The sequence below is a fragment of the Lemur catta genome, chromosome 5 (genome assembly GCF_020740605.2).
Source record: "Lemur catta isolate mLemCat1 chromosome 5, mLemCat1.pri, whole genome shotgun sequence".
Classification (NCBI taxonomy): Eukaryota; Metazoa; Chordata; class Mammalia; order Primates; family Lemuridae; genus Lemur; species Lemur catta.
The window spans coordinates 85,294,315-85,307,733 of NC_059132.1; positions in this window are offsets into that span (position 1 = coordinate 85,294,315).

Below are 13,419 nucleotides of genomic sequence, written 5' to 3' on the forward strand. Positions count from 1 at the left end.
ATAAATATAAGAAATATTCATAACCATTATATCTAACCAAAAACGTATTATTTGGTAGCAAACTTTACAGAATACATTGAAAAAATCAGATTTTTCTCTTTTGGGGAGAGTATAAAAGAATATTTGTATTAAATTGGAAGTTAGATGAAATAAACCCTAGTGTCCTTTTCAATGCTCTGATTATTATAGTTTGTGCATTTAGGGCTTTGGTACATTTCTTAGATATAAATTTGATTTTGGGGGAAAATCATTGATAGTCTAACCTGGTGATTTAAGTGGACAACCAAATTGAGTTATGTCAAAACAAAGATGTTATTTTTTTAATGAAATGAGACCTTAAAGTAATAAACTAATTTTCATATACTTTAAATTGACTCTGAATAGAAGGCCCAATGTGGTTTTTGTGCAGGTTTTATTGATTTTCTTGATGTACAATGTTTCTAAAATGTAAGATATGTTTTTATCTTAGAGATTTTATTTTTAAACATTTGATAATTAAGGCAAAGATGAAAAAATTCACAGTCCCATCAGTGTAGCACCACCACTGTTACTATTTTGATTCCTCATTTTTCTAATCTTTTACATATAGGTTTTACATACACTCTACTGTCATTATTCGTCATAGTTATTTTCAATAAAGTCACCACAAACAATGATTTAACAAATAATGAACAATTGCTCCTAGGAGAAACAGTGTTAGGTTCCTGTGAGCCTCTGTTCACAACGCCATCATCAATTGATTAGTATATAACGTTGCTTTATGGATGTTTCTGCTTGAAAACACCATATTTAACATATATTGTTCATTGATGACAGCCCAAGACATCATGCTGGGAGGAAGCCAACCAATGATCCGGGAAAGCCACGGGTAGTAGTTCCAGCAACCGTTCCAACTGAGGTCCCAGCCAACAACCAGCACTGACCTCCAGCCCCGTGAGAGGGTGTCCTTGGGTGATCTCAGCCCTCAGCCTTGGAGCTACTCCCGCTGATGCTGAGTGGAGGAGAGAAAAACTGCATCTGCAAATCCCTTTCTAAATTCCAGATATTAATATAGGAACAAAATAAACATTGACATTGTTTTAAGCTACTCAAGTTTGGGGCAGTTTATGCAGCAGTAAGTAACTAGAACAGTCCCGTATTCCACATGGCATAACTACAAGTCAGAAGGGGTCATCTGACCAACACCAAACTGCACATTATTGACAATGGAAGCGTCATTGTTTCATGCTGCTGGCATTTAGAGTTTTGTCTATTGTGGAAGTTTGCATTAACTACCTTGACTAGTACAGGTGTAAACTGAAAAACATCAATTGGGCTTAACAACCTAGAAGTCACTTGTGATCTTAGAGTTATTTCAGTAGAGAGATAAAAGAGAAAGCTACAGTATGAGGAAATGGAGACAAAATTCCAGACATTTCCAGTAATTTGGTTATGGAGAGTGAGAGGGAAATAGGGTGAAGCTGGCGCTAGACTCTAGTGAAACTCTAGTAGATTTTTGTGTATGTGACCAGGAAGGAAATGGGCCCTTTAAAGCCAATGGAAAGAATCCATCTGAGAGGTTGAAAGGAAAAGAGGGAAAAGGGATTCCTGTGAGGCTTGGAGCGGTGGGGAGCAGGAATTAATCTCAGAAGAGACAACTTTTTATTTCTATGGGAGGAAGAAGGGCAGACAGGTACATATATAGGTAAAATATAAATTAAAATAAAGTCACATTAAAATATACAACTTCTTTTTCTGTAAAAGTAGGAGCAAGTTTATCTCCTGAGAGTGACATGGGGAAAAGGGTTCAGAATTTGGGGACTGGAGACAAAGAAAGGGGACAATACAGCTTCCTGCACCTGTAATTATGACAATTTTTCTCCCTGGCACAATTCTAGAACCATTCAACTCTGAATTGAGTTCACCTGAGGGAACTCCGAATTGTTTATTCCTTCCAGCAGGAGAAAACATTCTCCTTCCTTCACACCTCAATCCCAGCCTCAAATTACCTAAATCTCTTCTGTTAAGATCCTAGACAGGCCACGGACCCCTTCCCCTCTCACAAACACCAGTGTACACACCCTTTTCATCCGGGGCAGGCAGCCCCCCCCACACCCTCAGCCAATCATGTTGGCCTGAAGTTTCCGACAGCAGGGAAACATCCTTATTTATGTACATATCTATCTCTTCATGAGCTTATAAAGTCCTTGAAGAACAGGCATCATGTCTTTTACATTTTGTATCTCCCACAATGCCCAGTCTTTAACAGATTCATAAACTGCCTGCTTAAAAATGTTCATTAACTGTCTTGAAGTTATTAGCTACTTAAAATACTAAAAATCCATTCATTCCATAATTCATTGAAAGGTTATAACTATTTTTTATTCCCGTCAATACTACCAAGGAGGTAGAAGAGGTATCAATAACAGATAACCTACAAAGGCCATTCATGTTCTACTCATGAAAAGGAAAACAGTTTCTTCTCTGGTTGTGTAGTCAAAGCGAGGCCAGCTGTATGGTAAAACAGATGAAAACATGGACTCTGAAATCAGAGAGTTCTGGGTTAGAATTTCAGATACAAAGTCACAATCTAGGTGTTTCTTCAAATACCCCATCCTCTAATCCATGATATAGAGAAAATGCTACAGACATTTCAGGGTTACTGTGAGGGTAACAGGGAGAAAATGCTTAAAATGCCCAGCACTTGGTAGGGACTTAATAAATCACAGCTATTAGTATTCATTCAGCAAGCATCTAATTGAGAATTGCCATGCAGTCAAGTGCTAAGAAAAGTATTCTCATCTGTATATTTAATTTTATTTGCCTAAGGGCATAACAATTGTGTAAACACCGAGAAGTCAAAGGGAAATGATTTCTTTAAAACTTAAATTTATTTTGTAAAAACATATAAATTGTGAAGTAACTGCAGAAAGAATTGTTTCTGTTATTTTTGTTTGTATGTTCACAGTGATAAACCAAGCACTTGCTCTCTTTTGCACTGCATATGTTTGATTCAAGTTTATATTAGGGTTGCTATTGATAAAGCACTGCTCTGAGGCTTCCAGAGAAAAAAATTGCCCAGGACCACAGCTCTGCAAATTTTAAGACAGCCTCTGAGATAACCCTGGGCTATGTTATTCATTAAATTCTCTCTGATCTTGATAGCCTCTGACCTGCACAGGTTGGTAATGATAAAGACAGATATCTAGGGCACAGTGCTGCTAAATGCATTTGCATTTTTAAAGTAGGCAAAAATGAAGTGTAGATTTTTTTTTTACCAACTCTCAGTTAACTTAAGAAATTTATGGTACAGGAAAACAGTCTATCCACATTCTTCTAACCCTATCCACTTGTGTTAATAAACTGAGTATTCTTAAGACTAGGCTCCTTAAAAAATAGAGATCTTTTTAGCTAGAAACGGTGATCATTCCAGGAACAGCAAGCATCACTAGCACCCAGAGGGTGGTTTTGAAATATCAATTCTCACTAGAAGGTTTCTTGGAAAACCTGGCATTCTAGGTCCAGGGCAGGAAATACATTAGACAAGCCTGAAACCTGTTATCATTCCCTACAGCAAGAAGTTATCAAAGAAAATTAGGGTCACATCCAACAAACTCAGAAGCCAAATTGAAGAGGTCTACACTGGCCAAAGAGACAATTGAGCTTCAACAAGAATAAGAATGCTCCAGTGTTAGTGCCTGTCCTAGTAAAAAAATAAATAAAAATTGAAAAAAGAATAAGGAATGCAAAAGATTAAAACCTGCAACACATTTAAATCCAAAAGTTCATGATAATATTTAATAAAAGAAATTAACTAGTCATCTTCAAAGGATAACAGAGAATCTGCTATTGGTTTTGAAAATCAGAAAATAATGGAAAGGAATCAAGCATTTATCATGCATTTCTTTTGTGACCTGTACCATCGAGTAGGCTATACTAGAAGAGGGAAGTGTCTCTTGAGGAAACTATTTCAGTAAATAAAGAAAAATAATTGCAACTTCCAATGGATCTTGGTCATGTGTATCAATGGCTGCTAACAGCACCAGATAGAGATAACCAGGTGCTTCCTAGTGAGAGAACACAAAATCACCCACAGCCTTGCCAAAGGGATCAAATATGAGTCTGATCAAGCCTTTGGATTTGGCTGCCAATTTCAGGATACATCAAGGATATAAGAAAACACTGAGTATGAAACGGGTGTAAAATCAGAAGAATCCAGACTCTATGAAACTCTACACATCACATGGCATGAGTTCTTCAGTACGTAAGTTATCAGAAAATGAAAGGGATGGAGGAGGAGCTTATAGATTAAAAGAGAATCAAAAGTTATATCAAAATTTTTAAAAATGGGCAAAGCTAAAATATAACATCTAGGTATGCATATTGGGATAATGAAATTACTTTTTAAAACACAAGTGATTACACTAAAAGTCATGGTTACTTTGGGGTCATGGGAACAAGTTGCAATTAGGATGGGATACATGGCGGAGGGCCTCTGAGGTGGCTAGAAAAGGTCTGCTTCTTGACATGGTTGTTTGGTTTATAATAAGACACTATTTCATGTATTTGATTTGTGTTTTAATTTTAAATTAAAAAGTTGTTTTTTTTTTCTTAAAGACAAGTTTTGAATTGGTATGAATGACAAAGAAGGAAATAGTCTCCCACCCTTGGACCCTGTGTTAGACACTCTCAAGAAACACAAGGTCCCCCTCAGGATTTTGCAGACTATGTATTGCTTATTGAAATGAGAGACTGAGACCCAATCTGACCCCTCAGCTGAAGATCAACTTCTTGGAATGTCAAGCTATAGTCAAAGATAGTCCCTAAAAATGGAACGATGACCGAATACATTCATTCTGAAAGATGAGCATCTTTTATTCACTTATTTATTCATTCATTCACCTATCTAAAATTTTTTTAGAATGCCTAATATGTTCCATGCACTAGAGATATAAAGATTAAAACTCAATAATTTAAAGAGATGGACAATGAAATCACAAATTACAACACTGTAATTAATGCATATATAGAGAGAGATACACACAGGGGACATGCTGCGTGGGCATTTCAGGCTAGCAGCACTTACGAAAGAGTTTTTTCTGAGGTTTCAACCGAGATCACTAGGGCCCTACATTGGATTAAAGCAAAATCTCCACCTGGTGATAAAGTATAACTTTGCCTTTTTCTCAGGATATTTATTTCATTCCATGAAGGGTAGTTATCATAAGCCTGGAATCTGGTATTATTTGATCATTTGACCAAATAACATCATTTGGCAACAAGTGTGGGGTTTTTTGTCCCAACAAAAACATAAATATTTTTAATCCATTAATTCCTTTTAAGTTTCTTAAGTATCAACCATATAACTTAATCATACCGGCTATGTCAGTTAATCTTTTAATGAACATTAATCATTGCCAAGCAGAAGGGCCTCAACAAGTATTTGTTGAATGGAATGAAATGTTACCATTAAGTATTTTTATTTTCTAAATACTCTATGCGAAGAAGCTAAATCCAACACTTCTTACTATTACTTCCAAAATACTATAGGAAGAATAAGATTTTAATGAGCAATATTTTTGGAATGCTAACTTGGTAGGGTAGATACTAAGGAGGATGTTCAAAGGTTAAGCAAAAAAGACTCATATTATACCCCCAAGAGCTTCTAAAACACATGGACAAGCATACATAAAACAAAAAAGGGCATTTCAAAGAAGAAGGACATTTTGCCAAGTTGAAAGACAAAAAAGATCAAACATTTTCTTTAGACTCGAGTTCAAAGCTGGGTTGAGACACCTGGGTGGCATTCCAGACTGAAATTCAGAGAAAAGATATTTTCTTTAAACTTTCCTTTTATTCAACAAGAACAGTTTCCAGGCAAATAAAGCTTCAATAACAGTAGTCCTTTTTTTATTATGATTGTCTGGTAGCATTAAGTACATTTCTTTTTTAAAATAGGGATACCATCAGCAAAGTAAGTGATAAACTTATCAGGTATGTTACACAGTCATGGGCTTAGATAGCACTTGGCAACAGATGCTTAAGTCAAAGCTATATATGTATGTGAACTCTGCTTTCATTGTTTTTTATTCTCTTGGAAGCTAAGAAAAGCTTGAATTAAGTAAATAGAGGACCCTTTATATTAAATTTGTGTAATAAGGAATATATATATACACACACACACATAATCTTACAGAAATGTTTCACAGGTGACATGTAAAGCTCAAAATGTAAAATAGCAATGTGTATGTATGTGTATGTATCTTCTCTGCATATTTATAATTGTGATTCCACCATATAATAGTCGTTTCCTTGCATTAATCATGTAAAAATTATTTTTGCTTTATAGTTGCATGAGCTATTTAAAGAGTCTGTTGCTGTTTTTACTGTGGCTTTTATACATGTGTTTAAGGCATAGGTTTTGCTCAAGAAGAACTATGTCCTTTTAGCTGATACATCCCATGGACTCATGGAAATCCACAACTGCATTCTCAGGTCTGTGCAAGGTTTCAAATATGAAAAACAGTTGCAGAGCATTTCTTCTCTCTCCTTATATTTTCTTATATTAACTCAAATGTGAAATTCTCAGCCTACTTCTAGCCTAGGGAAGTTGTACTGTAATGGAATCTTACTTCTCCAATGTTTAGAATAAGTTTGTTCTGAGGCTTCTAATGACTTAGCCCTCACTGATCTACAAAAACTTGTAGGCCACATTGAATAAAGAACTCCAGGGACCAAATATGCAGCCATGGTGACTGCCAGTAACAATGATTTAGCATCTTTTGTTCTAATTGCAGCCTGGTGACAGTACCTCAAAGAGTACAGAGTTTCATGTTTCATGAGTCAGTTCAAATTGCTTTATTAATAAAATATCAGACAAGGTACTAATGTTGTGGGAGACTGTGTTAGTTCACCCTCTACTTCTTCTCTTTGAAGAATTATAGCCTATAAATTTCTGTACCTCACTTATGGTTTAGCCAACACATACTTCACAGTAAACTCTGAAAGTATTTCAATCTTGTGTGGAAAAAAATAGAGGTTTTATATAAAAGAATTTGATCCTATAGTCACATGAAACGTGACAAAGTGTTTATTTTTTTCATTTAAGGTTTTCGAGATAGCTAAGTGTGTTAGTTTCCTATTGCTGCTGTAACAAGTTACCACAAACGTAGTGGCTTACAACAATGCACATTTGTTATCCACAGTCTGTAGGTTAGGAGTCCAACACAAGCTTCCCTGGGCTCAAATCAAGGTGCTGGCAGGCTTGTGTTAGTTTCTGGAGCTTTTAAGGGAGAATTCGCTTCCTTGTTTTTTCCACCTTCTAGAGGCCGCCTTATTCCTAGGCTCATGGTCCCCTCACTCCATATTCAAAGTAAAAGGACAGAAAAATATAAACCATGTTAAAACTAATCAAAAGAAAACTGAAGTAGCTACAGTAGTATCAGAGAAAATAAATTCCTGGATAAAAGAGTATTACTGGGAATGGAGGATAAAGGGCTCGATCAAGGAAAACATAACAATTCTAAATGTTTATGTACCTAATAACAGACCCATTACAGGAACTAAAATTAAAAATATTGCATATGAAATGTAGCCAAGAATAAGGAGGAATTGGCTGAAAATGCAACATGATACAACCATTTTTTAAGTTTGGCAGTTTCTTAATGTGATCTAGCCTTTCACACCTAAAAATTCAACCAAGAGAAATAAAAGCATATGTTCATACAGACTTGTACACAAATGTTCATAGCAATTTTATTTGTCATAGCCATAAACTAGAAACAACCCAAATGTCAAGGAACAAGCAAATGGGTAAACAAGTCATGGTCTATCTATGCAATGGAATGCCATTTGGCAGTAAAAGGGAATGAACTACATGGGTAAATTGCAAAATAATTAAACTGAGTTTAAAAAAAAAAGCACTCAAGCAAACAAAAAAGACTACATACTGCATGGTTCCATTAATATAAAATTCTAGAAAATACAAACCAATTTAGAGTAGCAAAAAGCAGCTCAGTAGTAGCAAAAAGCCGATCAGCAGTTGCCTGGGTCTAGGGTGGGTGACGACAGAGAAGAGGAGAGGCTGAAGGGAGGGATTGCAAAAGGAAGTTTTTGGGTGTGATAGGTGTGTTGATTATGGTGATGGTTTCATGAATATACAAATATGTCAAAGCTTATCTAAGTGTACATTTTAAATATGTATAGCTTACTGTATATCAATTATGCCTCAATTATTTTTTTAAAAATGCATAAAGGCCAGGGATAATTTCAGTGGACAGCATAAGCCCAAGGAAACTACTGTAATTGAGCTGTCTGGTGGCCAAAATGTTTATACAGAGAGACAGATATTTAATAAATACGGTTCAAACCATTACCATTGCTCTCTTCTAAATCTGCCACAAACACACTAGCCAAACTTCCACATGTACTAAGGTAGCAGTTGCATGTTTAGCTAATGTCAGTGGTACCATCTTAGGCTTGTCATTACCCTCACACACACACACCTATAGCATAGCATGATTTTACTGACTCTTTGCTCAAATTCTAGGCTTATGCCATATCAGAGCTTTAACTATGAGCTATGATCTATGATGCCTAAAAGAGTACTAGAAAAGTCAGATGCATTTGGTTTTTTATTTAATCATCAAAATAGCCTTATGAGTTACTACCCTCTCTTTATGGGTGAGGAAATTTAAGAAAAGAAGTAATATCTAAGAAACGATAAACTTAAGATTTGAAGCAATATTTGATCCCCAAATAAAAAATGAATCAGTGAAATATATGCAAATATATCAGTAAATGTATATTTAAAATATCTGTTGCTCCTTTGAAGTCAGTTTGGAACATGATTGATTCTAAAGGTGCTGAGAGCACTTTTGAAAGTCCTTTTCAGAATTCCACACAGATATTTTCTGGTCCAGAGCAGGGTAAGCACAGCAACCTAGCTTGCCTCAGGAGCTAAATTCAGCATATTACCTCTGTTGTGAGAAGTTAATGAGCTCAGGCAGGTAAAGCCACTTGGGCAGTACAGAAAACACGTTGTATTGCATCTTATCTTCTCTAATAAAATTCAAGCTTTAAGGGCTTAAATAATACCTTGCTTATCTTTAAACCTTTCATCTGTCCTCCTATTCTAGTATTTTGATGATAGTTATGTAGCAAATGCTAAGGAAATTTTTACCTGGATTTAAGGTAAAAAGTGCTGCTGTTTGATGGCTAAGTTGGGTTATACAAATTAGCCAATTGCAGTTAGCATATCCTTTTTCTTTCCCACAAAAGCTCTTCAATAAAAATGTCCTTGCCACTATGTACATCATATTTCAACTCTGATTCCTTATTAAGAATGCTTCAATATGTCTGATTTATCATCGTACTATGTCTGATTCCACAAAATATTATTAGGACTTAATATATTAAGTTTCATCCTTTGAATTGTTCCCATTAGGCAAATAAGTAACAAGGGTCATTTTGTAAAGCACAGGTGTGCCTGCTATATGGTCTATTCACTTGCTGAAATGGACTAATACATTCTGCATGAGCAGAAGCTTGTAGGTGACTTATAAAGGTCACCCTCACATACATCATTACAATATTCCCACAAAGAGTTTGCCAAACCATGACCAAAATGCAGAGGAGGAAAATATATTTACCTCGTGTTCTTAAGTGTCAGCCATTAGATTCTGTATACGGATATTAACTGAATAGCTGTCATAATTGGACCATGTTGAGCCCAAATAGCCAAACCAGTTACTCAGTCACCAGATGCACGCTTTGCCCTGGGAAGGGCTTGATTACAGTCAAGGCACCTCTCTGCAGCTGAGGCAAATCCTGAACCTACATGACAGCTACCACCTCTGCTGAGCTCGGTGCTGGGCTCTGGCTCATGACTGAAACCCTCCTCCCCATGGGGTCTAGTCACCATGCCCTTCACAGGCGGGGTTTGTTGGCCATGTCCATCCACGTCCATTTATAATCACAAGTGGGCAAAGAAGCATCTAGAAAACTCAAATGAATCGCCTGGATTCCACTCATAATCCTCCCAGTCCCCACTGTGTAAAAGCAACCTACCTCCTTCTGATGAAGAGAGTCACTTATCTCTGCCAAGACAACGATTTCTCTTCTTGCCTCTTGGTCCTTGGACATAAAAAAACAAAAATACCAAGGTGGCAGGCATAGCTTATAATTATGGTAATGAGGCACTTATTACCATAAGTGAAGAAAGGTGCTCCCCTTAACGACAGAAAATCCTAATCATTCAGAGCCGAGAGTCATAGAGATGGGAAACAAAATGCTCCCCAGTGAACCATTGAGAGTGATGGCAACTCCCGCTTCCACTCTTAACCCTCATGGCATATTCGTTTCCTAGGGTTACAGTAACAATCACCAACTAGGTGGCTTAAAATGGAAAATTTATTTTTTCACAGTTATGAAGGGCAGAAGTCCAAAATTAAGGTATTAACAGGGTTTATTCCTTCTGGAGGCTCTGAGGGAGAATCTCTTCCATGTTTCTCTCCTGGTTTCTGGTGGTGCTGAGCAATCCTTGGCATTCCTTGGTATCATTCCAATCTCTGATTCCATCTTCTCATGGCCTTCTTTTTTGTATGTCTATCTGCAGGTCCTCTGCTCTTCTTAAGCAGACACCAGTCTTAGGATAAGGGCCCACCCTAACCCAGTATGAACTCATCCTAACTAGTTACATCTGCAAGGACCCTACTTCCAAAGAAGGTCACATTCTGACATTTCAGGTGGACATTAACTTTGGGGTGACACCATTCAACCTACTACACATGCGTTTTCTCTCTTAGGAACACAATGGAATAGAAATGTCTGTGATTCAATGCATATTTGCGGCTTGCAGCATGGTATGAGATCCTGGCAGAGCATTGCCTCCGAGCAGCTGCTTCAGCTGTGTCTTCAGCACACCCATTGTAACATATCATGAGGCAGGAAGTTTCTGGGTGCTGTAGTATGTGATTTGACCAGTGGATCCAGTGATCACAGGCCTATTACTGCACTTCCTTTGCTTAAAAGTTGATCCCCTGAACGGACACATGTTATGTGGAACTCTTATGCCAATGAATCAAACACCCCATAAGCTCTCAGGTACTTATGCTGGATGAGGTGCTACAGGAAGGAAAGATAAACCCATTCCAAGAATGTGAATCTATTCCACTGAAAATGAACCACTGGCCTTTCCAGTATGGCTGGTCTGATCTGTCTGCTAAAGCAATGATGCCCCATTAAGCACTCAGCACTTGCATCTGCTGCTGACAGGTCTGACATTGGCAGTGGTGGTAACTAGACTGGCCTTGGTAAGTTGGAGAGACCATGCGATCTGGCCCAGGAGGTGTATAAGTCTCTAAATGCAGATGGCATAAACTTCCTCTAGAACCCAGGGGCCTGCATTGTGATCTCCTAGTGCAGCATGGCACAACACAATCCCATCACTATCCCATCACTATATCTCTAATATAACAGCATCTACCCAATGGTCCAGAAAGCAAGGCTGCTTCCACTGCAACCTAGAGCTGCAGAGCCTTTTCCTGCCATGGGCCCCATTCAAAGTTGCTGGCCTTTTGTATCAACTGGCATAGGAACCAGAACACTATTCTCAGTGAAATATGAAGGAGGCAGTGAAATATGCTGCCTCTTAAACTCAAGGAGGATCACCAGGCATTGTGCTTCCTTCTTCAGGGTAAGAGGGTACATGAGTCATTTGCTTTATACTCTGGAGGTGACACACCAGTCTGTCCCTCACCACTGGAACCCTAGAAATTTTATGAGTGTGGCAAAGAGTTTATAAGGTTTATCTCCTCCTTCTGGAACATGTGTCTCACCCAAGCCTCAATGTTCTAGGCACTTCTTGTTCATCTAGCCTCATCAACAAAATGTCAATAGGTTATGTTCTTTAGGATACTATAGTTAACAAAGCCCTAGGACAAAACTATAAATGTATATTGTTGTCCATTCCATGTGAATGCAAATTGTTTGATTCCCTTTTGAGAAAGAAGAATGCATTTGCACAAACCAAGATGATATCTAATGTACTTGGGCCACATATATCTGTTCTAACAAAGATACCAAATCTGGCATAGCAGTTGCAATCAAGGCTACTACTTGGCTGAGGTTGTCTATAGATCTATCCAGTTTCTGCGGGGGCCAAAATGGTGAATTAACCTAGATGTGATGAGACCATCACTTCTGCAACCTTTAGATCCGTAAGGATGGCGTTGCGTTCTGCTACCACTCAGGCAACACTATTGTTTATTACTATCTTGGCTGGAGTGAGCAGGAAGTATGAGGCTAGGCAGTTTCAGATGCTTCTACTTGGCCTTCCGAACACCCAGTGAAACTACTGTAAGCTTAAGCTTGGCCAGGACTCCTTTTATTACTCCACTCCTCCCTGACTCTAGCAGGGAAGCAATAAGGACACTGAGTTTCTGGGTATGATGATTATGACTCAACACCCAACAATCCATGAAATGTCTTATATTCCCCCTCCCCTGAGAGTAGAATTACCAGAACAAATGGCTATAGGTCCCTTTGGGGTAGCAATGAGGAATCATTACCTTGTATACATGCCATGGTGTTGTAGAGTCCTTCCTCCCACCCCACAATCTCTAGATCTGTTACCCAGTGACATTATGTTGATGAGGCTGGATGAATAAGAAGTGTCTAGAACATTGAGGACTTGGTAAGACACATGTTCCAGAAGGAGATAAACCTTATAACATTTTCAGGAGATACATTTCATAAACTCTTTGCCACTCTCACCAAACTTACAAGGTTCCAGTGGTGAGGACAGTGAGTGGGCTCCAGAAACTGAGCAAGGGGTGGTAACCTTTCATTGGGGTGACCACCCTCAGTCTCCATGTAATCCATCTAATGGCATAAACCTAGTAGTACTCCTGGCTGCTCCTTATTTTGCCCCTAAAGGTGCTGTGTTGTATTAACCTTCTCCATAATTGTTTGCAGGTTAGGTCCCCTTGCCGACCACTCTCACTTTGATAGTCATTCTGTTAATTGTGACCCCGACTTCTGGAAGCTAGAGATTGCCACTTTGCCACTATTTTTCAGTCTTGTCACAAATTGCTATCAGCAAGCTGAGCTGTTTTTCCTACTGTTAGAACTGGCCTACAGAGAGCTACCACTAAACTTTTTAGGGGATGCTTGTGCCATCTGTGCATGTCTCTACAGCCTTGTCAAATGGTGTGTCCACTGAGCCTTTCCATGGAACATAATCATCTGATGGATCTTCCAGCCAAACAGTCTATCCATTCCAGCACACCCTCTTCCCTCAACCTCTTAAATCCTTTTCTCTACTATGTCACAGTGATCCTGGCATTTCAACTTTGCTCAGAATGGGTCATTACTTTTTCCATGCTTCTAGAAGCCATCCTGGTAATGAGTTCACACAATCTCCCAGGATCCTAGCTGGCT